The sequence below is a fragment of the Podarcis cretensis genome, assembly GCF_951804945.1.
Source record: "Podarcis cretensis genome assembly, chromosome: 8".
Lineage (NCBI taxonomy): Eukaryota > Metazoa > Chordata > Lepidosauria > Squamata > Lacertidae > Podarcis > Podarcis cretensis.
The window spans coordinates 72,166,401-72,194,135 of NC_137177.1; the positions used below are offsets into that span (position 1 = coordinate 72,166,401).

The window sequence follows — 27,735 nt, forward strand, 5'->3', positions numbered from 1 at the left end:
TGCCTTGTGACATAGACTGGTCCCTGATTTACATTTAAACTCTGGTAAATAGTGTTTTTGATCTCTCTCAGCCCTCCTCTCTTTTTCCCCAACAAAATATGTGCTGTATTGAACAAAAGCCAAGGTTTCAAAGGATCACTCATTCACCAGGCTTGTGCCAGTCGTCATTCATCACAAAGGTAGATGAAACAAGGAGCTGCCTTATTTATTTATTTATTTATTTATTCACTTACTTACTTGTTTATTTTTAAATTTATATGCTGCTTAATACAGTAAAACATCCCTGTTTACATAAAAACACAAGCAACATTTAACGAAGTTTCCCAAAACAAAATAAAAACAAAACACAACTCTATGACACAACTAAAAAGAATTGTTAGGCAGTTCCTCTTTGGGTTGAAAAGAGTCTGAAAGATACAAGACTTTACCGCGCAATCCGTACCCAAGATCTTCTAGGATTTGCAAGTTTGCAAGAGGTGTAACTCCAGCTGAGCAAGATAGCTCAGTTGGTAGAGTACGAGACTCTTAATCTCAGAGTCATGGGTTCAAGCCCTATGTTGGGCAAAAAGATTCCTGCTTTGCAGGGGGCTGGACTAGATGATCCTTGGGGTGCCTTCTGTGATTTCGGCTTTGCTGAAGGCCCCCATTCCAGATTAGCTGAGGCAAGTCCTGGAAAAGGGGATGGGGAAGGGCAGAGGGAGAGGTATGTCACTCTCAAACCCCTTTCAGCTTAGCCTCATGACCTAACAACCCAGCGAAACCTACACTGGTAAGAAAATTGGTACAATTCTGTTTTAGAGGATTGTTTTCTCTCTGTCAGGCTCCTGAACATAGTTTGGAATAGGGGTAACTGCCAGCTGCCTGTAGTTAGGGTTGCTTTGCTCAGTAGCAAATTAAAATCAAAGCAGAACACTATCTTGGAAACTATAGAATACACTCAGATCAGAAGCAATTTCTTGACTACTATTGGACAAAAACAGCCTTGCCTCTATGAATATTCAGCAATGGATTTGCTACACATCCAATAGCTTTTCCCAGTGTTCAAAATTCCACTTCATACCTTTCTCCTTCCTCGCCACCACATCCGTTTGTGGGAACTGATTAATAGAGAGAATTCCTAAATGTACTTGACTAAATTTCAAAGTGTACCAAATAAATTACAGCCTATACACAGACACTAATCAATTGCTCAATTACATTAACCAAAGCACAGCAAATGCGGAGAGAATTTAATCTCCTGTTGCGGGAGACCCATTACTGCTCCACTGACATTAATTTATACATATATATATACACATATTGCAGCTTGTCAGCTACACGCATGCATGCAGACTTACACGCACACACGTCAGGCATCCCAATGCCTTAAGAGCTTCCTAATGGTTTGTGGTGCTTTAATGGCACCCCATGCAACCAGTTAGTGTCACTCTTGCTCAACAAACCCTTCAAGCTGCTAATAACCATAGAAACTGCCAATAAGAAAGAAAGAGGACCTTTTGTATAAGTGTGTTTTAGTGCAAGACTGTTTGGATGTGAGAGAGTCTAATATCCCCCATTCTGCCATGAGAAGTATGGTCTAGTGCAGGAACGTCCAACAGGTAGCTCATGATCTACTGGTAGAGCACTGGACGTTTGTGGTAGATCACTGGCAGATCACCAGCTCCCCTAAAAAAAGCTCAGCAACTTTGACCTGAAGCCCCCTGAACTGCCAGTTTTTAACTCTGTGAGTAGATCACAGTCTCTTGGGAGTTGGCCACCCTTGGTCTAGTGATGAAGAGTGCTGGACTCTGACCTAGGAGACCAGGGTTCAAATCCCCACTCAGCCCTGAAGCTCACTGGGTGGCCTTTCTTACACTGCTGAAAATCTCACCATCCTGCTAAGCTGATGGTTTGCTTATAATACTTATCCATATACTCAGTAAACAGTATTCTTATATCCTTCGTCATTTTGATTTCTTATTCTAGTTGTCATCCCTGCTATTAGACCATCTCTGCATGGACTAATAATTCAATGTGCCATTCCGCTTTTGTCAGTACCTAATCTGTTTTCCCATTTTGTGCTAATAACATACGGGCAGCTGTTGTTGCATATAGGAACAGATTTCTCTCTTTTTTGGTGACTTCTGCTGTTATTAACCCCAACAACAAGGCTTCTGGGTTTTTAGGAAAGGACTTCTTAAACATTATGGATCATTCCATCATCAAAGTTCATTATGGATCATTTCCCAATAATTTTTAATTATGCTACACGACCACCACATGTGGTAGAAGGGTACCCTCTACTGTCTTGCATTTCCAACAATTACCTTTTATTGATTTTTACATTTTTGCTAACCTATTAGGTGTCAAATACCACCTATGCTGCATCTTCATAAAGTTTTCTCTTAACATGTAGCATGCTGTAAACTTTATAGTTACTTTCCACAGTTGTTCCCATACTGGAAAATCAGTATTGTATCCAACGTCCCTGACCCAACTTATCATTGATGATTTTACCATTTCCTCCATTGTGTCCCACTCAAGTAATAAATTATACATTTTAGATAATATTTTAATCCTGAATCCTAATAACACCATTTCAAACTGTGAATTTTGTTCCACATATCCATGTTTTTTATCTAGCTTAAATATTGCACTCAACTGAAGATAACTTAACCAATCTGTCACTTGATCTTTTATCTCTCCATACTCTTTCAGTCTGTAAACCTCCCCAGTGACTTTTAGCGAGTCTCTATAAGTACTCCTTGTCTAACATTTGTCTGTATGTTAATTTTTTTTCTTGCCAATGCTTCTGTTGGTGACAGCCACATCTTTCCTTTCTAATATGTTTTTATATTTTTCCCATACCCTATAAAGATTTTTCCTGATTATGTGGTTTGAAAAGCTTTATATATCCTAGCCTTCCCGTACCACAGGCACACATGCCATACAAATCTTAGATCGTGCCCTTCAAGATGTAACAAGTGGCTGTTCTCTTTAGGGAAGTTTTTAATGACTGATGTTTTAATGTCTTTTTAATCTTTGTTGGAAGCTGCCCAGAGTGGCTGGGGAAACCCAGCCAGATGGGTGGGGTGTTAATTATAAATTATTATTATTATTAAAATCCATTCTTTCAACTAACATAAACACGTTGCGTCGAAATATAATTGTAATTCAGGGAAAGCAAAACTCCCTCTCTCTTTGGTATTGTTGATAATGTTATGTTTTATCCTGGGTTTTCTCCCCTGCCAAATAAACCTAGATAGATGTTTCTTGCATTCCTTGAAGTTTCAGATGTCATTAACTATAGGTACTGCGTGGAATAGGAATAGTATTTTGGTGAGTATGTTCATTTTTATAGCTGAAATTTCACCCAACAGAGACAGTTGCATTCTGCTCCATATTTGCAGATCTTTTTTTATCTTCTCCGATACAGGAGAAACATGTTTTGCTGCAGCTGGGACAAATGAAGGTATTGGTGCTACAGGAGCACAATGGCGTTTCTTCTCTCTGCGCTCCTCCCAGCCGTTGCGCCTCCTCTGGTCACTGCTGTGGATGCATGACCTGACTGTCTGTCACCAGTATCACATGTTTCTATACTAACAGTGGACGAATCTCCCTGATTGACATCCCTTCAATGAAATTGGTCTTCTTCTTCTTTTGCAGAAGCTCTGATTTATATGAACCTTAATACCAACAGTCTCACACTTTTCAATTAACATCTCTATAATTACTACTAGTAACTATCAGCAACACTGCCACAGAAGTTCTAATTATGAACTCCGGTCACCGTGCAGTGTAACATCACTAATTCTTATCACTAATTACTATATCTTAATTAAATATGTGACTGGATGATGGAAAGTTACTGAGTGACAAAGAGCACCAGAAAGAGAGACCTTCACACTATTCAGAACTCTGACCAACAACAAGTTAATTACTAGAGGAATTTCAGCTTTTGCTTTATCTATACTAATTACTGTCCTCTTCTCTGTTATTACATAAACTGACTAATTATAATAATGTTGATGCTGGCTTTAATTTTAGGTGTTTGGGGCAGTTTAATTCTTACTAATTGGATGGATTATGGACTGAGATGACCTCTCTTTCAATGTGGATTGCTGTTAAAATTTACTAATTGTGTGAAATCACACAATTTACTAATTGTGTGAAAGCAAGGAGCCCAGCAGCAGGTGGAGCCAGAGCCAATGGCAGGCATCTAAATTCTCATTTTGTCCCCATCCTCCTCCCTACTGAATTCCACACAGCCAGTACTGAGACTAAGGAGGAGGTTGACAGCCAGGGCTACCCCCTGTTAAGTCAGAGAGTAGGCAGGTGGGGGCTGTCTGAAGACACAATGAGATTGGTAGAGCAGTCCCCCAATCACCAAAGGGCTAACCTCCACAGGAGGTATTCTAGTCAAGCAAACATGGCTTGCACCTATTTTAGATTTCCATTAAAAGGAATTATTATGATTGTTTAAGTCCATTTCTAAGATGTTGCATAATTAAAAAAAAACCAACCAAGCAAACAGCCACACAGTCCTTGCCAACAGGCTAACAATGTAATCGACATAATACAGAAGCGGAAATGAGAGGGCGAGGGAACAGTAAAAACTGGTAGGAGTCGGCCACTAATTACAGCCTTACAAACCTAATGGTATGGTGGGGCATGTTGAATTTTTCAGCTTTCAAATTCCAAAAATGAGGGGTGCTGAAAAGTTGTGATGTGACTTGGGAAGTCAAAAGATATTTTGGTTAAATTAATATAATTTAGTTTTGCTCAGTAAGAAGAAGAAGAAAGTGCGTAAAATTGCACAAGAATCATTAAAAATTATTACCAAGAACTTGTAGTTATATTATTTATGAATGTTGTTGTTGTTTATTTTCATCATTATTTAGCATTACCTGACATTTTCAGAAGGTAAGATCAAAATTCTTTGGTTTTCCAAAAGCAGTTTATGTGCTTCTTCATCAAACGTTGACTTACCAAGCTAAATGTTGTCCGGTCACAAAATTCAATTCCTCACACCCAAAAACATATTTTTAAGACTCTTCACTGGGGGGAGGATACACTCCCTAAAAAGACATGCCCCACTGGTATGGGATAGTATCCAGCTAAGGCCTGAGTCCATTAACTTTGATGCGATTACTGTGAGTCAGACCTGCATTGGATGCAACTCATGACCTCTAGAGTGGTCTCCATCCTCAGTTCATGAGAAACAAACACAGGTGCATGTGTGTGTTCATACACACATACACACCACTTTCCTCTTTCCCTGAGGTTTCACAGTCTCAGTGAAGGATTTTTGCCTTGCCAACACCACCACCTCACACAATGCCTCAAGTGTGTGGGAGGGTTGCAAAAATACCCACTATTAAGTGTACCAAATGATGGAAATCCACACTCAAGGGCTCAGAAAGTAGATTTGTTTATTTTTCAGGCAGTCCTACGACATGGCGCAAGCCTATTCTTCTGCTTTGAAAGTTGCGATACGATTGTCTACAAGAGTCAACCTTCTGGGGAAGGAAAGGGCAGGCCCCTTGGCTGAGCAAAGCATTGAATTTACAGCTAAACGCAGCACTCTCCTTTCCAAGCCTTTCTCTAATGAGGTCGAAACAGCACCAAGCAGGACAATAGGGGCTCGTTCGACGGTCTCTGGAGTCAGAGCCATGCGATGGCAGCATCCTTCACTCACTGAAGAATGTAGCACTTCTGTTCCCTGTTCATTCGGGGTTCCTTTGCTGCAATTATCCTCAAGGGTGGGAGGTTGAAGCAAATGAGTGGATGAAACTCCTTCCTTCCTTTTGCATTCCAGAGGTGAGGGTGTGTATTTTAAGGCTAGGAGGGCACAATACTCATAAGTGCTCCCTCCCCTCAGACTGGCCATTGCCTGCTTGAAATGGTGTCACCCTTCTAGGGATAAGCACATTTTTCAATTTCAGTTGCTCCCCATTTCTCTCCCCCAACTTCCCCCAGTTCTTCACATTTCCACATCAGTTTGCGACCCCCCCCAAAAAAAAAACCCTCCTGAAAATTCATCAGGGTTTCAGTGCAAATTTATCCCAATATACCCCATTTCGTTTGCCACTTTCCCCAATGTACACAAAAGTATAATGCATTTCAATATGTTGTTTTATCACTAATGTATTCATGTATATGAGCACTTTCCCCCCACCCCACCCCGCCAGTACATGAATTTTTGCACACATTTACTTGGCTGGAAAACCGCATTGCAAAATTCAAAGAAGTGCAAACGTCAAAGGGTGGCTGCGTTCCAGCTCGCATGCTGTTTCAGAAAGTATGGATTAGGTACGTTTCGCCTTTCAGTGTGACCCCAATCAAATTTCTTCCCCATCTCTACCACCTGACAGGGCTTCTACCACCTGACAGGAGTGAGGACGTTGTGATTCTTAAGGTGTTCTTGAACTCCCTCCCTCCTTGACCAGTGGCCACATTACCATTTATTATTATTATTATTATTATTATTATTATTATTATTATTATTATTAGCATCTGGCTGGAATGACACACTTTGCCCCCACTTCCAAAAACCCTCCCGCAAAGGGATCTGGTTGCCATGGTGCTGTGATGCTGTGCCATTTCTGCAGTCCACAAGCCATAGTTTTCCACAATGCAGCAGCCTTTGGAAGCCTGGTATTAAGAACATAGGTTTTTTTATTATAATAAAAAAAACCTATGTGCTGACATACATTTATTTATTTATTTATTTATTTATTTATTTATTTATTTATAAACTCCTAGGATTCTAAGCAGAGCTAATTAAAATTAATCGTGGGGGGGGGTGCCTAATGAAAGTCCTTGTCCTCTAAGTCTCCTGGAATTAGAATCGAGAGAGAAAATAGATGGATGGGGGTGAAGGAAGAGCATTTTAAACAGGAAAAGCTCATGCACTTTACTACTGTACAGAATGATGGTTAATGGAAAGTTAGTCTCAGGTTAGGTGGCTTATTTTTAAATTTCTAGTACCTGTTAAGCTAGAAAGCTGTCATTTTAGCGGGGGGGGGGGCAGGGAGTCACAAAAGTGTTCTTTCTCTGAAGGATAAACAAATAACTTATCATGATCTCTGCAAACCCTCCAGGGTTCAGGAATGTGGACAAGGGGCTTGGAGGAGGGATAGGCAACCATCTGTGTTCCTGACCCTCATGGCTGAGGGTCCTCTGGCAGAAAAAGGGACTACATGCAGGGACAGGAATGTAATTAAGGCCTCTCTGAGAGAGGGAGTGGCCACAGGTCACCGGAAAGACACTGCAGTGAGACTGCTCCATAAAAAGCCCTCCTTGGCCAAAGAAGGCCTGAATAAATATAGACTGGGTTCTTGTGGAGGTGGTCACCAAACCAACTCCAGGTAGAGTGGTACCTCTAGTTATGAACTTAATTCGTTCTGGAGGTCCATTCTTAACCTGAAACTGTTCTTAACTAGAGGCGTGCTTTTGCTAATGGGGCCTCTTGCTGCCGCTGCGCCACCAGCACATGATTTCCGTTCTCATCCTGGGGCAAAGTTCTTAACTCGAGGTAACTCTTCCAGGTTAGCAGAGTTTGTAACCTGAAGCATTTGTAACCTGAGGAGTTTGTAACTCGAGGTACCACTGTACAGTGGTACCTCTGGTTAAGTACTTAATTCGTTCCGGAGGTCTGTTCTTAACCTGAAACTGTTCTTAACCTGAAACACCACTTTAGCTAATGGGGCCTCCTGCTGCCCCCGTGCCACCAGAGCACGATTTCTGTTCTCATCCTGAAGCAAAATTCTTAACCTGAAACACTATTTCTGGGTTAGCGGAGTCTGTAACCTGAAGTGTATGTAACCTGAAGCGTATGCAACCTGAGGTACCACTGTACTCTCAAAGAAGCTGGTTTTATTGATCTATTTCAACCAGAGATCAAAGCTCGCTTGGACGCTAAGACTACCATGTATCAAAGGTGCCAACCTCTGGAAACAATTGCAGCGTCCTGATGTCATGCACGCAAGGTCCTGACATCATGAGGGCCAGGGGGCAGAGTCAAACATGGCAGCAGCCAAGGGCTCCTGTCCTCCCCCTCCTCTTGCCTCACAAGGGAAAGACAGGGAAAGCCACCTAAGACCAGTATGGAAGGAGCAGAAGGGAGAGCCGCCAGCCACCAAAGCTGCGCTACAGTGGCCTCCATAAAGAGAGAGATAAGGTGGAAGATTGCCTCAGCTGGGATTATGGCTCCTAGCTCTTATGGTTCTGGAGAGATGGTTGGAAGGCTGTGGGGAAATGACCAGCGTGCCTCAAAAGCAAGTGAGGTGGGTTTGAATGTTTTCCAGTGGCAGGCAGGCTTGTGCAGTTCGTTACCTTCCTCACAATAAACAGAAGCAGGATGAATTATGCTAAGCCGGAAATATTGCAGAATTCATGCTGAAATCATGCTGAAAAGCATATGTGCAGGTTGGCACAACATTTTCTGAGTGCAGAGTACTAGTAGCCCCGATTGTGCTTGTTTCCTTGCTTCCATGTTATGTGGGTGGAACTGCACACTCATATATAGCAGAGTAGTTTTAAGTGTGTGTGTTGTGAGGTGCCTCCTTATTGTTGTCATTTTACAGATGTAGACTGAGTCTAAGGGCTACTTGCCAGAGGCAAAATAACAGCACCCAAAAACTCTGTGCGTATAGAGCTCTAGTATATTAGAATTCAGGCTGAATCTTTTCCCTGATGTGCTACTTTTGTACATGCAAGGAGATCTATCCATAGATGACCACCACAATCACAGTTTAAAATGTTGCAAAATGTTTGATTAGTTTCCTGACTATTACTTTTCTATGCATTTGCTTCCCTTGGTAAGTGATTGGCTGGTGGATCTCTGTAAGATGGGTTGTTTTGGGGGGGGCTTGCATGGGGAGGGAGGTCAGGAGAGGGCACTTGCTTATGTTGTATCTTTAAAAATTGGGAGCATTTCAATGCAACTATAAAGAATAAAAGCCTACCCTATTGTGCACTAGATTACATGATACAGAAGGTGAAATATAAAGCAGAATTGCAGCATGGTTTCCAAACTGCACAAATCCATCCAAAGTTTAGGTTCTTAGCAGATTCACCGAGATGTGGGAACTCAGGGCAAAAGAGTCTCCAATTCAGGAGCCTTGAATTGAATTCAACAGCCTCCAACCAATGCAGAACACCACTGCCCTCTAGTGTCAACTTCAAGCCACAAACCTCTCATGCAACATTCCAACATCTCTCTGCAAATTGTGACAGTGCTTGAAGGTACATGAAAACCAGAGGCTAGAGGATATACCTGCCACACATCTCTGCAGGTCCAGAACAGGGTTAGGGTTAGTCCATCTAGCTCACTATCGTCTATAATAATAATAATAATAATAATAATAATTTATTATTTATACCCCGCCCATCTGGCTGGGCCTCCCCAGCCACTCTGGGCGGCTTCCATAGAAAGCAAAAATACAATAAAATATCACACGTTAAAAACTTCCCTGAACAGGGCTGCCTTAAGATGTCTTCTGAATGTCAGGTAGTTGTTAATCGCTTTGACATCTGCTGGAAGGGCGTTCCACAGGGCGGGCGCCACTACCGAGAAGGCCCTCTGCCTGGATCCCTGTAGCTTTACTTCTCGCAGTGAGGGAACCGCCAGAAGGCCCTCGGCGCTAGACCTCAGCGTCCGGGCAGAATGATGGGGGTGGAGACGCTCCTTCAGGTATACTGGACCGAGGCCGTTTAGGGCTTTAAAGGTCAGCACCAACACTTTGAATTGTGCTCGGAAACGTACTGGGAGCCAATGTAGGTCTTTCAAGACCGGTGTTATATGGTCTCGGCGGCCGCTCCCAGTCACCAGTCTAGCTGCCGCATTCTGGATTAGTTGTAGTTTCCGAGTCACCTTCAAAGGTAGCCCCACGTAGAGTGCATTGCAGTAGTCCAAGCGGGAGATAACCAGAGCATGCACCACTCTGGCGAGACAACTGGACTTCTCTGCGACCCATCCCCTCTGCAGTGCAACTGGACTTCTCTGCGACCCATCCCCTCTGCAGGGAGGTGGGACCAATTCGGATGGTCCGCCCCCGCCACTTAATGGATCCAAATGGTTTCCAGAGAGTGGTAGGGGATGCTTTATCCCATGTTGATGGCCTTTCAGCCGATTCCCTGGTGGCCCGCTGGAATGTGGAGTTAACCAGGGCTATTGACTGTTTGGCTCCGAAGCGCCCTCTCCGATTGCATGGAGCCCGGAGAGCCCCGTGGTTTTCCACGGATCTGAGGGCAATGAAACAATCGTTGAGACGGCTAGAGCGCCGGTGGCGGATAACTCATTCCGAATCTGACCGGACACAGGTTAGAGCTCAACGTCGAGCCTACCAAGTGGCGATAGCGACGGCGAAGAAGAATTTCTTCACCGCCTCTATTGCATCTGCAGAAAACAGCAGCAGGAGACTTTTTCAGGTGGTTCACAATTTAGTGGAACCACCTGCAACATCGGGGCCCAGTACGGGCCACATGTTCTCCTGCAATGCTTTTGCAAAGTTTTTTGCAGATAAAATCGCTCAGATTCGGGAAGAAGTAGACTCCACCGTGGGAGCAGGGCCGGGGCGGGAGAGTGCTAGAGTTCTGTCTAGTCAAGTTGAGTGGGATCAATTCCAATCTGTTACCTCCGAGGATGTGGACAGGCTGCTTGGACGAGTGAAGCCAACCACCTGTCTCCTGGATCCTTGCCCATCCTGGCTTATAAAAGCTAGCCGGGAAGGACTGGGCGATGGGCTTCGTGGGGTGGTGAATGCTTCCCTCCGTGAGGGAGCCTTCCCAGACCCGCTGAAAGAGGCGGTTATTAAACCGCTTCTTAAAAAACCATCTTTAGATGCGGCCACGATGGCCAACTATCGCCCAGTTTCAAATCTTCCATTCTTGGGCAAGGTGATTGAGCGAGCGGTGGCCGAACAACTCCAGGCACGCCTGGAAGAAGCGGACCATTTGGATCCCTTCCATTCGGGATTCAGGCCTCATCATGGGACTGAAACTGCCTTGGTCGCACTGGTTGATGATCTTCGGCGGGCTAGGGACAAAGGTGAGAGCTGTTTCCTAGTTCTGCTGGATCTCTCAGCGGCGTTTGATACCATCGACCATAACATCCTTCTGGACCGTCTTGAGGGGCTGGGAGCTAGGGGCACTGTCATACAGTGGTTCCGCTCCTTCCTCCTGGGCCGTGTTCAGAAAGTGGTGGTGGGGGATGAGTGTTCAGACCCCTGGGCTCTCACTTGTGGGGTGCCTCAGGGTTCTGTCCTCTCCCCCATGCTTTTCAACATTTACATGCAGCCGCTGGGAGAGATCATCAGGAAGTTTGGGCTGGGTGTTCATCAGTATGCGGATGATACCCAGCTCTACCTCTCCTTTAAATCAGAACCAGTGAAGGCGGTGGTTGGGAGTGACACCCTAGGGTTTTGGGAAGGGTTTCCACCCTGCCCCCACTCTTTCGAAGCCAGGAGATGTTAAGGTTTGAACCTGAGACGGTCTTCATGCAAAGCCAATGGTCCACATCTGAGCTATGCCCCACCCCTCCCCTGAATACTTAAGACTACCATACGGTTAGAAACATAGGATATTGCCTTCGTTTATCCTTGGTAAGATCACATCATCTGACTCTGTATTGCTTACACAGACTGACAGAGCCTCTTTGTGATTTCAGGCAGGGGTCTTTTCCAGTCCAACCTGGAAATGCCAAGGATTGGAGCCTGGGACCTTCTGCACACAAATTGTGCGCTCAACCAATGAGCCGTGGCACTTAGGTTGAAGGTACCTTATCCCAGGTGAGGCCATTGGCCCATTCAGATAAGTATTGTCTACACTGGCAGTGACTCTCCAGCAGTCTAACAGGTCTGTTTCCTGGTCCTACCTGGAGCTGGCAACTCTGCTAGAGTCTAAGTGTCTCCCATACACCTGCTTTGAAAAGGCAGGAGAAATCCACTCTCTTAAGTATTCCTGTGTGGAGGGGATCTCCTGTGAATGTTCAGTAGTAGCTAAAACACATTAAGTTGACCTCTAGTTAGACCAAACAAAAAGGTTCCCCAAACTATGAATTTTGTAATTTTAACTTAAGAAGGGTTGGTGTGGAGGAAGAATTTGATTCACATTTCCCAAAACAATACACTAACCAAAACACAGCCATCCTTAGAAATGCACACTTCTTTCAGTTTTGCAATGCGGTTCAGCAGCCAAGTAATACATACACAAACACATAAGAAATGTGCAAAAGAATGCACATAGTATTCAAAATAACACAGAAATGTTTTATATTAGGGGAAATTGTTTTGCAAAATTTTGTATATTGGGCAGAATTTTGTACAGGCAAAATTGCATATTAGAAGAAAGTTTCACTAAACGGATGCTGAAGAATGTGGAGAACTGAACCTAAAAAAATGGGGGAGGGGGGAATGAGAAACTAAAAGAAAGTGAAACTGACAGATTCGGCCATCGCTACTGTACATGTTCATTAAGTCGGTTTGGGAGTTGCAGATTTTTAAAACTGCAAGACTGTTCAGAAGTAGAGCCTCTAATACCACAAGCAGAGATAATGTAATACATTATCTCAATAATGCTTATAAACAATCCTGTAAGGTCATCCTTATCGTCCCTCATATGGCAGAAGTGGAAATTTTGAATGCTAAGAGAACATGGTTCCTGCTATTTCCGGTGTCCGGTCTGTGGGTGATGTTGCTTATGTAGACAAAATAGAATTGCCCATGTACAAGAGCGATCTAATGGCAAGCTTGAAAAAATGTCAAGGTCTGCAGAAGTACACAAAACAAAATCTGTTGGAGGAAAACTGGAAGAAGCTGAAACACACACACACCCCAAACAAAATAGCAGAAGGAGGACAAAGTTCATGAAATGCTGACTGACTGGGGCTTTTTGTGAGGGGGGGGCAGAATGTGACTACTTGGATCCCTGAAGTGAAGCACCCCACACTGCAACGTTTTGTTACAGCTCCCACTTGTAAATGAATTTATGGCAGTGTGAAGACTTGAACATTTACTCTTCACACTCTCAGGCAACGTATCCTACCTGCTGTGTTTCCATACCATCACAACCATCCTTCACATTCAATTTCTTAGCTGTTCTTAACGTTATTTCCATCCTGCCAGCCTCATGTGTAAAGTGGAAGGAGATTCAAGCTCACTCATAACACTCACACCACTGGTCCGTGCACGCCTGAGCTTTTTATCCTTCGAGCTTACCTAACTTATAATTCTCATATCCTTTTCATTCTCCGGATGTGAATCTGGTTTTGATGCTCTGCTCCGATTATTATTTATCTAATTTCACTACTTGGTTCTGGTCCCTAACCTTGTAATCCCCATCTGTGATCCCTCTGCATAAGGCCTTATTTATTTCTCAATCATGGCCTCTCTGATGGCTAAAACTGCAAACTCTTTTTCAGGGAATAGCTCCTGGGCAACAGCAGCTCAGTGAAGAAGGGGCGAACCTTATCATATCTCATTTTGATCTCTGCTACAGAAATCCCTAATCTGATTCTGCTACAGTCTTTAACCTGAACAAGTTTTACCTAAACAAGGGGTAGAAATTCAATCCAGTTAACATTTAAAAGGCAAATCTACCTGATTCACACTTTGCAAAAGCAATATGGAAATTGAGACACAGCCATCCTGCAAAGTTCACACTTATCTGAATTTTGCTATGCAATTCTGAATCCATATTACAAAAATAGATACAGCAGGGTACAGTGCACAAATACATGCATACAATAATGGATTGTATTTGGGGAAATTGCATACAAAAATGTGCATATTAGGATAAATTCACAATAGAATGCTGAAGAATTTTTATGAGGAAGCTGATGTGGAAATGAGAACTGAGTCTATGAATGGGAAAATGGGAAACCAAAATCATCATATTCACCCATTCCTAGTGATACCATTGAGACCGTTCCCAGAGTCCTCATCCTGCAAAAACCCTCATCATTCACCTCCCAGCCCCCAAGCAAGTCAGTGGGGAAAGAGGAATTAGAGTCTGAATTATTTCTGTCTCCCGGGCTCAAATGGAGTTCATCAAATTTCACGCCATCTCTCGCAGTTGTTAGCGCAGCTGACAAAAAGAGCGAGTCTGTCGCCCTGTCAGATTCTTTACTTTAAAATTATTCCTAAATCTTGACAGAAATTAACAGCTTCTTCTTTGCATTCCTAGCACAGCTCCTTCCTTCTGAGAGTCAAACTCCATAGTTCTATGCTACACAGCCTGTTTCCTAGGATACGTGGCCGTGCGGGTTAAACCCAATCTCTGCTCTCCAAAAAGAGCTATTTGATTGTGAAACCAAGGTCAGGGGGCTGTGTTTGCAGAGACACCCCTGTGTTGGGTTGGAACCGCAGGGCTATCCAATTGAGGAGGGTGAAAGTGCTTTAATTATTTTATCTATCATCAAGATTTATATACAGCTTTTGCAGAAAATAGCCAAGATGGCTTAGAATCAGGCTCTATTACTTACACACAACAATAATAACTAAAACAAACAACATTGGGCCCCATCCGTGAAAACAGTTTAAAAGCTAGAAGTCTCAAAGGCAACAGGAGCAAAGATAAGATGTGTACAGTGGTACCTCAGGTTACATACGCTTCAGGTTACAGACTCCGCTAACCCAGAAACAGTACCTCGGGTTAATAACTTTACCTCAGGATGAGAACAGAGATCGTGCGGCGGCAGCACAGTAGCAGGAGGAGGCCCCATAAGCTAAAGTGGTACCTCAGGTTAAGAACAGTTTCAGGTTAGGAACGGACCTCCAGAACGAATTAAGTTCTTAACCCGAGGTACCACTGTATTAAGAACTGCAGCCAATTAAGTTCCACTCAAAGCGGACTCACTGAAATCAGTGGACCTAAGTTAATTGTGTCCATAGATTCATGAAGTTGGAAAGGACCCCAAGGGTAATCTAGTCCAACCCCTTGCAATGCAGGAATCACACCTAAGGAGTCCCTGACAGATGGCCATCCAACCTCTGTTTAAAAACCTCCAGTGAAGGAGAGTCCATCACCTTTTGAGGTGGCTCATTCCACTGCCAAACAGCTCTTACCTTCAGAAATTTCTTCCTAATGTTTCGTCAGAATCTGCTTTCTTGTCATTTGAATTCATTGGTTTGGATCCTACTCTCTGGAGCAGCAGAAAACAAGCTTGCTCCATTATCTATGTGACGTCCTTTCAGATATTTGAAGATGACTATCACATCGCCTCTCAGGCTAAACATACCCAACTCCTTCAACTGTTCCTCACAAGGCTTGGCTTCCAGAAACTTTACCATATTGGTCACCCTGCTCTGCACATGTTCCAGCTTGCCAATATCCCTCTTAAACTGTCAGTATCCTTCTTAAATTATTCAAATGTGTCTGCTCTAAATAGGACTAATGTTGGACATAACCCACAGTCTTCAATGTACTTCCAAACCAATGCAGAATTGTGTGACCCTGCAGGAAGCCATCTTCATTGCAAAAAGAGTTTCCAGCACAGGGACTGGAATCCTAGCCAGAGTTAGCCCCTCATGCTCCCACAGCCTCCTTTTGCGATAAACGCCTGAAGATACCTAATATGGGCAGGCTTCCCACTAGAAGTAGTAACGGCAATGACAAACTCTACATAACCCCACCCATTTTCATTCAACAATCATGCTCAAGTTTCATAACATGGTGGCAACAGCTGGAGTATGACATTATCTTTATTAGGGCCAGGCAAAACCACAAAGTTATCAGCACCTTCAGGAAACCTTCCCCAAGTTCAGACTGATAGGTCCCAAGAGCTATTGTGCTAAGAGGTTTTACTTTCATTATTAAAAAACAGAAATGCTGAAAAGGCCACAGTTCGTTCTTGACCTCTTTCTCCCTGGAAACATCATCCATGAAAAACAGAGGTCACTTCCTGCTGGAAGGAGCTGACTGGGAAAGACTTGTGTGCTCATCAGTTCCCTTCCCTTCTTGGAATGACCCACTGTGAAGATAAAAATCCTTCTGAGGCCCAACTTTTGTGTTTGCTGGTGATTCACACTATCTGAGAAGTGCCCTCCAACAGATAGCAAAGCTGGCAGGTGCATTATTTGCAAGGCAGTCCTTCCCAGAATTCACCTTCAGACCATGGATAAGAGTTTGACACAGTCAAACATCTGCCAGGCTTCTCTTATGCAACCCTCCTGTTCCCCTTCAAAACAAACTTGCTCTTCTTACAATGTAAAAAAATCCTACAAAATGTCATGAAAATAATGTATAGATGGTATATTACACCAGTGAAGTTAGCAAAAATGTATAAAGTCAGTAATAAATGTTGGAAATGTAAGGAAAAAGAGGGAACATTTTATCACATGTGGTGGGAATGTAAAAAGGTGAAAGGCTTCTGGGAGATGATATATAATGAGTTGAAAAAAATGTTGAAATATACATTTATAAAGAAACCAGAAGCATTTATCTTGGGTATTGTTGGAAATGATATAAATAGAAAGGAATGTAAGTTTTTTCTATATGCAGTAACAGCAGCAAGAATACTATTGGCCCAAAAATGGAAGCAAGAAGAATTACCAACGATGGAAGAATGGAGGATGAAATTAATAAACTATGCGGAACTTGACAAACTAACGGGAAGGATCCGAAACTGGCGGGACCAGAAGTTTACCGAGGACTGGAGTAAATTTACGGATTATTTGAAAAGTATTTGTGATGATCAGACGACGTTTGTAGGTTTGCAAGAAGCTCTGTGAGGAATAATATTAGAAATATGGCAAAAATGGAGAAGGAGACGTGATATGTTAAGAATGCAAAGGCAATATTAAGTTAGGAAATGCGTAAGAAGTGATTAAGACAGAGGATTATCAGAGGTGCTGATGGAAGTCCAATAAGAATGTATTTGTGATAAATTGTGTGGTATGTTTTATAATTTTGTATGTTAAAAACCAAAAATAAAAAAATTTACAAAAAAAAACTTGCTCTTCTTACAATGTAAAAAATCCTACAAGGATTTTGAGACACAGCCACTTACTCTGCCTAGAAGCCAACTAATACTTCCCTGCTGTTAATCACACTGCATTGAAGAACAACATAGGAACCTAGAAAATTGCCTTATAGAAAGTCAGATCCACTGGTCCTTCTTGCTCAGCTCTGTGTCTAAACTGATCGGCAGTGGCTCTCCCAGATTTCAGACAGGGAGTCTCTCCCAACCCTACCTGGAGATCTGGGATCTTCTGCATGCAAAGTAGATGCCTTGCCCCCTTTTCTTTAAAATAATAAAAAAGTGCAAGCAGGAGTTTCCTAGCCTACAGAGCTAGCAGATGTCATTAATTCATTTTCTTTTGTTAATTAATACAGCAGGGTTTTCAAAAGAAGTCACCCAAGACAGTTTACATCAATGAAAATTGTTAGAAACAGAACCATTTAAAAAACAACCTCCTTGCAATTTAGGCACCTCTCGAGGGCAGAAGATTAGCAAATCCTCTTGAGGGAAGGCTATGCTGAACTGGCTGCTACTAATTTAATTTGCAACGTTGTTTTACAGCTTTCATCTTCTGTAAGGTGGGCCATTTGATATGTCCCTTTTGCAAAGGGGGGGGGGACCACATCCAAAGACAGCTGCTTTCATCCACTGCAGATGCAGCCTGGACACAAAGCTGCTCACACAGCCACATCCCCTCCTTTGGGTGGGAGTGAATGTACATAAGGCCAGCTCCCAATCCGCTCCTGCCATTACAGGGCTGATTTTCTCCCTTCACCATCATCACAATGACTGTTGTGTCCTTAGGGAGGCAGAGGCTCCTGTTCCCTCCACAATGAATCACATCTGATAAAACCTGAACTTCTCATTTGTCAGGTATTAGGTGCCTCATTTCCCCTCCTAGCTTTGCCTCTCTCATCTCTTGCATGCCAGAATTTGCCAAGTCTAAAAAGAAACAAGAGCGATGATGACAAATTAAAATGAACCCATTTCTCCAATGTGTCCTGACATGTTAGGCATCCCCTTCCTTGGCACCGCAGAGGCTACGGAAGCCTGCACCGCGAGTGGACCTGCAAATCTCCTGCTTCCTCAAGAACCTTGGAGTGCACTATTAGGAAAAAAGAGAGGTTCTTCCAAGATAGCTCTGGGCTGCTGTGCAGGCACAATTCTGTTAGTGGAAGGGGCTGAAGCTTAGTGGCAGGAGCCATTCTTTGCACCCATAAGGTCCTAGAACCACCCCCAAGACTGGGAAATACTCCTGACTGAAACCCTGGGGATTCGCTGCTGCTGCCGCCACTCAATATAAACAACACTAACTAGCTAGATAAGTGGTCTGACAGCCTCCTATGTTTTCAGGAATTACCATTCATGTACAGTGGTACCTCTAGTTACAAACTTAATTCATTGCAGAGGTCCATTCTTAACCTGAAACTGTTCTTAACTAGAGGCGTGCTTTTGCTAATGGGGCCTCTTGCTGCCGCCGAGCTGGCGGCACACGATTTCTGTTCTCATCCTGGGGCAAAGTTCTCAACTTGAGGTAACTCTTCCAGGTTAGCGAAGTTTGTAACCTGAGGCATTTGTAACTTGAGGTACTACTGCATTATATTAGGCCTGGCTGGATGGCATACTTCAGTATTAAAATAGGGATGGGCCAGATTTCATCTCTTGGCACAGTGGGTCCATGCATCTGGCTATTAACCAGAAAGTTGGTGGTTCAGAATAAAATGTTCCTGCATTGCAGTGGGTTGGGCTAGATGACCCTCAGGGTCCCTTCCAACTCTATGATTCACATTTGGGATAAAAAATATTTCTGCTGGACACATATGCTGAAATCAAAAATTCCTTGCTATTTTTCATCTGTGTGCAGGAGCCAAGGAACACTGACTTTATTCCTTATGAAAATATGGGAACTGTTTCCACACTGAAAAGCATGCTTGCATGAATTCCCTGAGGAATACAAGAGGCTGTCTTATACGGAACAGGATTGTTGGTTCATCTAGCTGAGTTTTGCCTTCATTCATGGGCAGAGACTTCCTAGGATATCAAACAGGGGTCTTTGTGAACTATTTCTCCAGATCCCATGGATCGAGCCCGAGGTCTTTGGTTTGCAAAGTAGGAGATTTTCCACTGAGCTTCAAGCCTTCTCCTGGTAGATTGCTTTAAATCAGAAGACACTGCTCGTGGGAGGACGTCCGAAGAGCCAAACTCTTGTGGGTGCTCATAGCGTCGCAGAGCAATGTGACCAACAGATCCTGCTGAAAGAGGCTGGCTGTTCCTTGCCTGCCCCATGGCCCACGTTTCATGGAATGTGCAGAGAGACTGCAACAACAAAAAAGTCTTTTATGTATTCCCATTCATGGGGGCCTAGTTTATAATCCAATTCCTACACACTCTGCCTGCACCCCACTGGTTTCAAACAGACCATTGAAAAATATTTCCATATATCTGAAAAGGTGCTCATCCTTCCAAAATGACACATCTCTCACACACTGTGCAAATTTAAAACTTGGAGACAATCGGAATTAATGCGGGAACCAGTGGAATTGCTTTTCTTAAACCTCATACTCAGTAGGGAAGCAGAATGTGGGAGAAGTTAGGCTGTGTGTGAATATATATATATGAGCTCTAAAATGTATATGATCTTATTATCTCTTTCAAATCCCTTCCAAACCCAATTTACAACAGAGAGAGAGAGAGAGAGAGAGAGAGAGAGAGAGAGAGAGAGAGATGATGAGGGTAAGCTTTGCAAGATCACAAAAAACCTTAATTGGAAGAGAACATTTAAAAGAAACTGCTAGAAACGACAGATAATATAATCATCTAGCTTTGACTGCATAACTCTGATCTAAGGCTTGCTTCCTTTCAGAAGCAAAAAACCTGAGATTTCTCAAGGAAAATTTGGCCTCTTTCCTTTGGAGGAAAAGAAACCTGAAGCTGATGTCCCTGAAGCGCAAGGAACGAACACTAGAATGGGATAGGGTAGGGAACGTGCTTTGATTTATCTATTATTGCATTTATATTGTTCCATTATTATTATCATTATTATTATTATTATTATTAAAATTTGAATACTGCCCTTCATCCAAAGATCACAGGGCGGTTCACAACACAAAAATACAAAATGAGAACACAAAATGCATACTACATAATAAAGCAAACACCAAAACAAATCAATAATCCCCACTCTCACAAACATGTTTTAAAAGTCATGGAATCAGTTGGTAGCCGTGTTGGTCTGACGCAGTCAAAATATATTTTAAAAATTTTAAAAATTGCCCAGTAGCACCTTAGAGACCAACTAAGTTTGTTCTTGGTATAAGCTTTCATGTGCATGCACACTTCTTCAGATACACTGAAACAGAAGTCAACAGACCCTTATATATATAGTAGGAAGGAGGGTTGGGGTTTTTCGCAGGAGGGTAGTAGGAGATGGGCGATTGACTCAATGGGTATGGTAAACCTGCTGACGACTGTTAACGACTGCAATTAGTCCTACAGGAAAAAGCAAGGGATAGTATGCGGATGATTAGCATAGCCATAGAATGTCAGTCAGCCCAAAGCCTGGTTGAAGAGATATGTATTCAACCAGCACCTAAAAATATGTCCAATCTTTCCTCCAAGGAGCTCAAGCTGGTGTACACAATTTCCCCTCTTCCCACATTATCCTCATAAGAACCTGGTGAGGTAGGTTGGGCAGAGAGACCAAGGGTGATAAGTGAGCTTTCATGGCCGAGTGAGGATTTGAACCCGGGATCCCAGCCCAAAACTCAATCCACTACACGACACAAGCTATCTTAAGCCTGCTCCAGCCTTCCCAACCAGGTGCCCTCCAGGTGTTCCTGGACTACCAATTCCCATCTTTCTGACCACCACCCATCATGGATGGGACTGCTGGCAAGTCAATCAGGTTGAGGAGTTGTGGTCTACTCTCAACAGCAGCAGGAATTCTCAATAGCCCAGACGTCTAATTACCTACTTTTCAACAGTTTTCAAACTTTCAAATCAAATACTGCAACTGGGCTTGAATCCATGCATTATATACCAGAAGTGGTCCGTATAATTAAAGCCATGGTTTTCCCAGTAGTGATGTATGGAAGTGAGAGCTGGACCATAAAGAAGGCTGATCGCCAAAAAATTGATGCTTTTGAATTATGGTGCTGGAGGAGACTCTTGAGAGTCCCATGGACTGCAAGAAGAACAAATGTATCCATTCTTAAGGAAATCAGCCCTGAGTGCTCACTGGAAGAACAGATCGTGAAGCTGAGGCTCCAATACTTTGGCCACCTCATGAGAAGAGAAGACTCCCTGGAAAAGACCCTGGTGTTGAGAAAGATTGAGGGCACAAAAGAAGGGGACAACAGAGGACGAGATGGTTAGACAGTGTTCTCGAAGCTACAAACATGAGTCTGACCAAACTGCGGGAGGCAGTGGGAGACAGGAGTGCCTGGTGTGCTCTGGTCCATGGGGTCACGAAGAGTCGGACACGACTAAACGACTAAACGACTAAACAACAACAACAACAATCTGCACCAGCAGCTTAATCCTACGGTTGGGCTAGCAAAGAATGCCAGGTTTAATCCCCAACATCTCTACAGTCGTACCTTGGTTCTCGAACGCCTTGGTACTCATATGTTTTGGCTCCCAAACACTGCGAACCCAGAAGTAAGCGTTCTGGTTTGCGAACGTTTTTTGGAAGCCGAACGTCTGACGCAGCTTCTGCTTGAATGCAGGAAGCTCCTGTAGCCAATCAGAAGCAGCGCCTTGGTTTTCGGGAGTCGAACAGACTCCTGGAATGGATTAAGTTTGAGAACCAAGGTACCACTGTAGTTACAAGGGTCAGGTACCAGGTGATGGTGCTTGGAGTGTCTCTGCCACTCAGAGTAAACAAGACTAGCCTAGACAGGCAAACAGACTAAGACCCTGGTATGAGGCAGCTTCCTACAAACATAATGTACAGTTCGTCACAGTATTCTGCAACAAATCATCTATGAAAAATGCTACTAAATATACAGTATTCCCCAGGGAACTATTTCTTAGCATTTTAAGTAATCTGCCAATCAATTTAGATCTGAGCATAAATTTAAAAGACAGAGAGGATCATTATTACAAAGGCTCTGCTAATGGGGAAAATTGGGTGAAATTCTTCTGAAAGGGAAGGCTCTGTTTAGTCCTCAGCAAACAGATTTAGCACACTGGCTGAATCAGCAAAGCAGGGCGCTCTTCCTAAGAATTGGCCCAGTTGTTTTTGTCAATACTCAGTGCCACATATCTTGTTTCCGTGCCTCTTGTTCCCGTGTCAATAATACAAAGTTTTGTTGGCTTTCTGACCCTTCTTCTAATCCTCCTTCTAGAAAGGGATTATTAGTACACTTACTGTCAGACTCCGAGTTCGCTTTTGTAAAAATAAATAAGCAGTGTGAACTTGTAGGATCACAGCCATTCAGCAAAAGAAGAGACCGATTTCCATTGTGGAACATTTAAAGCAAAAGTGGGTTACACTGCTGTTGATGGCAGCCACAATGCACAGAGAGCAGAAACAAAAACCCTGCTAAAATTATGGCTGCAACAATGACAGGGTAAGATAATGAGGGCAAAATAGCTTGCGGAAGGGAACATGAGTAGCAGTTGTATTAGCAATGGGGCATTTCTACAACACACACTTAAAACGGATTGAAGAGTCATCACTTGTCTCCCTGGGAACCCTGGGAACTATAGTTTCATAAAGGAAGCTTAGGCTCTCACCAGACTGTTAGTCCCAGGAAACGTGTCCCGTGCTGGGGGGGGAGCTTCTGTCAGTTCAACTGGTATAAAACTGATACAAAATGTGCAGAGCTGCCCTCTTTGTGTCTTAAGAAGCCTACAAACCTTGCACCCTCTAAAAACAGCAGTTTCTGGACCCTGACCAAGACGTTTCATTCTACTTTAGAAGTTCTGGCATATGCCTGATTCCCTCCTGCAAAAATACTCTGGAGGTACCCTGTGAGCCTTCTGAGTTCTGCATTCCTAGCAATGCGATGGTGTCTGTGTGTGCCTTTATGCGCATGCTCACATACCCTCCAACATTTCTCCGACGAAAACAGGGATGGCCTAAGGAAAAGCAGGATCAAATCAGAAACTGGAATGGCTTCAGTAAATCCGGGACTGTCTCTGGAAAATAGGGGCACTTGGAGGGCTTATGCTCAGAGGTTCTCATATTCCACAAATAAAGTACAGCACTTAGCATAGGTGGCTGAGGCAAGCCTAGAAGCAGACCAGATTTGAAATAGAGGGGAAATGTCCTTTCTTTTTCGCTGAGTTAACTTGCATGAAATGATAACCCCAGAATTGAACCAGCATGAGTTGCAATATTACATCTGACAACCCAGCGCCATTCTCTGCAACAAAATCATGGCTTGCCACCCTCCCTCTCCCCTTCCAAGCATGGCGAACTTTCATAAACGGCTCCGCAACACACATTCAATTTCTTCCCATTCCACAGAACACCAAGATTAAGCCCAAGGCCAGAAACCTGATGCTGCGCTCCCAGCACCAAAGGCTGCACTTACTTGCTTTTCCCCCCTCCTTTCTTTTTTAAAGGCAATGCTTAGCTGCATCCTTTAGTAATCTGTTTCCATGGTGACCGTTAGCTTCAAAGGGAAGTATTGTCATTGTTTAAAGAAATGGAGAAGGGCAGTCTAAAGCAAGGAAAGGGGCAGTATGTTAATAGGGCTTGCTTACCCACTTGCTCTCAGACACACACACACAGACACACACACACACGCACACACACAAACTGGTCTATTGGTTTTCCTGCTTGGGAGCAAGGCAGAGCTCACCACAAACTCTAAATTCCCATTTCCTCCTCCTCTTCTTTTTACAAAAAAAATATAAACGGCTTTTCAGCAGAACTTCAATATCTCTTGGGTTAGGTGTTCAGGAGCCAATGGCCTATGAATTTGTTCATATAGAGAGAGTGGCCATTTGCCATGAATCACTGCCAATTAGAGAAACATCTTTGACATGTGCCTCATCAGGGTTGCCTGAACTAACCAAAGTACAGCCTTGGTCCTCAAGTTGCAGCTCCATATTTTTCATTACTTAGAAATGTATATCCCCCATTCCTCTTCATGAAAAAAGCAAACTGAAAGGCAGCTTACAAGATAAAAATTCATATTATTGTTTTTTATTCATGAATCTTTTCCCACGAAGCATCCAGAATTGATTTGCAGTGTAGTAAAAACATACACAGAACAATTGTGTATGTAACAAAAAAAGCTTAAACATTTGCATTAATAAAAACAGAATGTGTATATGTCTCTCTGTGTGCGTACAATTTAACCCAATTGTGTGTGTCTGTGTGTAATAAATTCACACCCAATGCAGATATCAAGTGGCCTAAACATCTCCACTTAGAGGGTTTGCTGAAAGAGGAATATATTCTGCCCCACCTGGGCTCCAGCTCCATAGACCATTAGCTCTGACCCCCAACTGACTTTTCTGTGGATCTTTATGAGAATAAAGGTTCCCTATTCCAAACTAAGCAGACGTGGTGAAAATCCATCTCATACTCCTGGCCACAGGAATCCACAGCTGCCTGCTACACTTTGCAAGGAAGGAAGGTAACGGATAAATCTCTCAACAAGAACAAGTTTCATTATTTGCTAACTGACTTACTTTTTCAAGGCCAGGCGGATCTGAACTGGGGGGAAAGCAAAATCCCATGCCACCACCTGAAGGCTTTCAGCAACTAAAAATCTTGTTTTAAAGAAAGAAAATATCCTGAAGTTTCTTTATTGTTGATGTTTTCCCAGGATTCCACCTCCCCACCGCAGCAAGATAAATTTGCCAGCCTCCAAAAATGAAGCCAAAACAAAACACACCACCGCTTCTCTGTTACCCAAAGTGTTGGTGGTAGAAGCATCCCTTTTAGCATGGAACATATTCACACACAGCCAAAATGAGAAAACCTGGGGATAAAACTAACTGATCAAGTTGGACATGTCACACTACAGTTGACTTAACTGCTCAAACTACTCCATCAACACCTCCAATAGACAGACAGACAGACAGACAGACAGAGTACAGTCGCACGTACCTTGGTTTTGGAACAGCTTAGTTCCCAAACATTTTGGCTCCCAAATGTCACAAAACCAGAAGTGACTGTTCTGGTTTGCGAACTATTTTTGGAAGCCAAATGTCCGACGGGGCTTCTGCAGCTTCTGATTGGCTGCAGAAGCAACGCTTTGGTTTCTGAATGTTTTGGAAGTCGAACGGACTTCCGGAATAGATTCCGTTTGATTTCCGAGGTACGACTGTGTATATATATATAGAGAGAGAGAGAGAACATTTGCACAGAATATGAACTCAGAACCAAGCTATATGTTCAGAAATGCAATTTCAAATAGCATTACATTGGAGTGCTGGAAGGCTGCATGGTTGAACATGGATAAAAATCTGCCCACAGAAAGGTAGCATGCCAGGAAGCTGGGTTATGGATCAGAGGTGCTGAGATTGCTAGAATTGCTGGTGAAAAAACATACAACTTTAAGTGTACAATTTCCCTTTTCCAAAAAAAAGTACTTATGCAGCATGTTCTGCATTTTTTAGAACCATGGTGTCCAGATCAACATATTCACCATTTCATCTTAACATAGTTAAGAGGGAGAGAAACAGCATTTTAAATCAGATCCTCTACATTTCTCAGACTTGCAGGCGTTGACAAGGCTAATGAACGCTGCTGTTTCTGGCTAAATTTCTCTATCCAAAGGATATCAGGTAGAGGACTCCATGGGGATAGGACCCCAACAAACCAAGGTGTAGTCTTGGTACAGATCTACAGGACAGAAGAACACATCCAGCTTCTAATCTGAAAAGGCAATTAGATCCAGCCATCGAGTCTGAACACCAGAAATGAACTGGGCACAAATCTTATCATGAAACTAAGAATAAGATTACAATCCTGTACCCTCTTATGTGGGAGGAAGCTCACCTGAACACCATGTGGTTTACTTCAGAGCAGATATAGTTAGGACTGCACTAAATGGTTATTAAATTCTAAGGCAAGTGGCTTAAAATTCACATTTTTGTGTCAGCCTATTGCAAACATCTGGAGAAGTGTGTGTGTGTGTGTGTGTGTATCTACATACAGAGTCAAGCAAAAACAGATTTCTTGGGTAGCAATAGGAGCACAGTACAGCACTGTGGACATAAATATTGTATCCGCTCTAATAAAAGATGCCTCAGTCAGTCGCTATGAAAGGTGGAGTCGGGCAGAATGTAGCTCAGGAGGAAAGGGTGGGTGCATGAATACCCTATAGTGTTGGTAGCAAGCTTGAGGTCCACTCACATATAGGCCAAAGCAGTTTATATAGTCAACCCCCTGAAAAGATATGCTCCCATTCTTATGCACTCTGTAAGAAAAAGTCTCTAAACTACTACCTACTAGTCTGGAAACACAAGACAAATCATAGCCTCCATGCATTAATCAGGCAAGCAAAAGAACAAAAAAACAGACAAACACCTGTGGGTTGTATCCAACTCAGTCCTACACAGAGTGAATGTAATGAGTCTCATTTAGCCACAGCCATTAATGGGTTTGCCAAGAGCTGGATGAGCACTGGATACAACCCTTCATAAGAACACGCTCTATAGAGAGAGATCATTCCTTCTGTTTCCAGCATGAGTTGCACAATCCAAAACTGCCCCAACCATGTACAAGAGGGAGATACCAGCAAGGTTGGGGGAACCTTAGAGATGTAGAAGCACCCAAAAAAACAAAACAAACCCCCAAAGCAGCCCACACAGGACTAAGTACACTCAGACAGAAAACCAACAGGGAGGGAGAATGGAATGGGACATCATGGAAGAGCATTCCATGTAGCAGCGTTTTCTTGCAGTTCCCACCTGTTTCTTTTTACACTCTGCTTTTCAGGCCCTAAATTGCCATCCCAAAGGCAGCTTAAAATAATAAATACATGTCTGATAAGAAATATAGTCCAAAAATAAGTAAAATTGCAATCAAAACTAAGTGCAAGATGGAATCAGTGAAAACACTCCTAATCAGCTAAAGGGGGGCGGGGTTAAAATTATTCTGTGCCCACAGTCAGAACAAGCAGAAAGAAGTCATAGCAGCTCATCTAAAACTCAAAAGGGACCATCCACACATCATTCCACTTCACTGGTTGTTCTGTGATCATTCTCCAATGTTACCAATATTACTGCTGTTCAGAGGACCACTTTTGCACTACAGCACAACAAAAGAACAAGGAAAAAAACTTGGAATGCTTACAAGATTTCTGAAGCAAGTTGCAGGACATGCACAAACAGGGAACAAAGCAGCATGTCCACCTTGAAACTTTTGCAAACAGGTGCAAACAGTATTGAAAGCAAGATCACATATGACCACTCCAATACCATCAATGAGCACAAATCACCTAAAAAAGGATGTCTGGAGAGGTCTTTCCACAATCTGGGCATCTAATCTGAGAAGGCCCAATCTCACATCAGTCATCTGCAGCTTGTAAGGCAAAAGGACATGGAGTTAAGGCCTCGGTTCTCTAGCTGTTATTGGACTACAACTACCCATCATCCCTAGCTAGCAGGACCAGTGGTCAGTGATGGTGGGAACTGTAGTCCAAAAACAGACAAAGTTCCACATGTGGAAAAATGAATCTTCTGTGCTATTTCATACCTTGTGCTATAGAGCACCAAGAAAGAAAATTAAAGCCAAATGCAACATTGTGCTTCCACAATGCTTATGGAATCTCTTCTGGAAACAGAAAGCGCCATGGAACCTCCTGTGCAACAGCAGAACAAAA

At 43.1% G+C, this 27,735-nt stretch overlaps 1 protein-coding gene across 3 annotated transcripts in view; it reads right to left on the reverse strand.

The window, feature by feature from the left end:
• The window catches only part of PLCH2 (phospholipase C eta 2), a 310,582-nt gene that overhangs the window by 267,123 nt on the left and 15,724 nt on the right, over window positions 1–27,735 (reverse strand). The gene's annotated exons all lie outside the window — the stretch shown is intronic.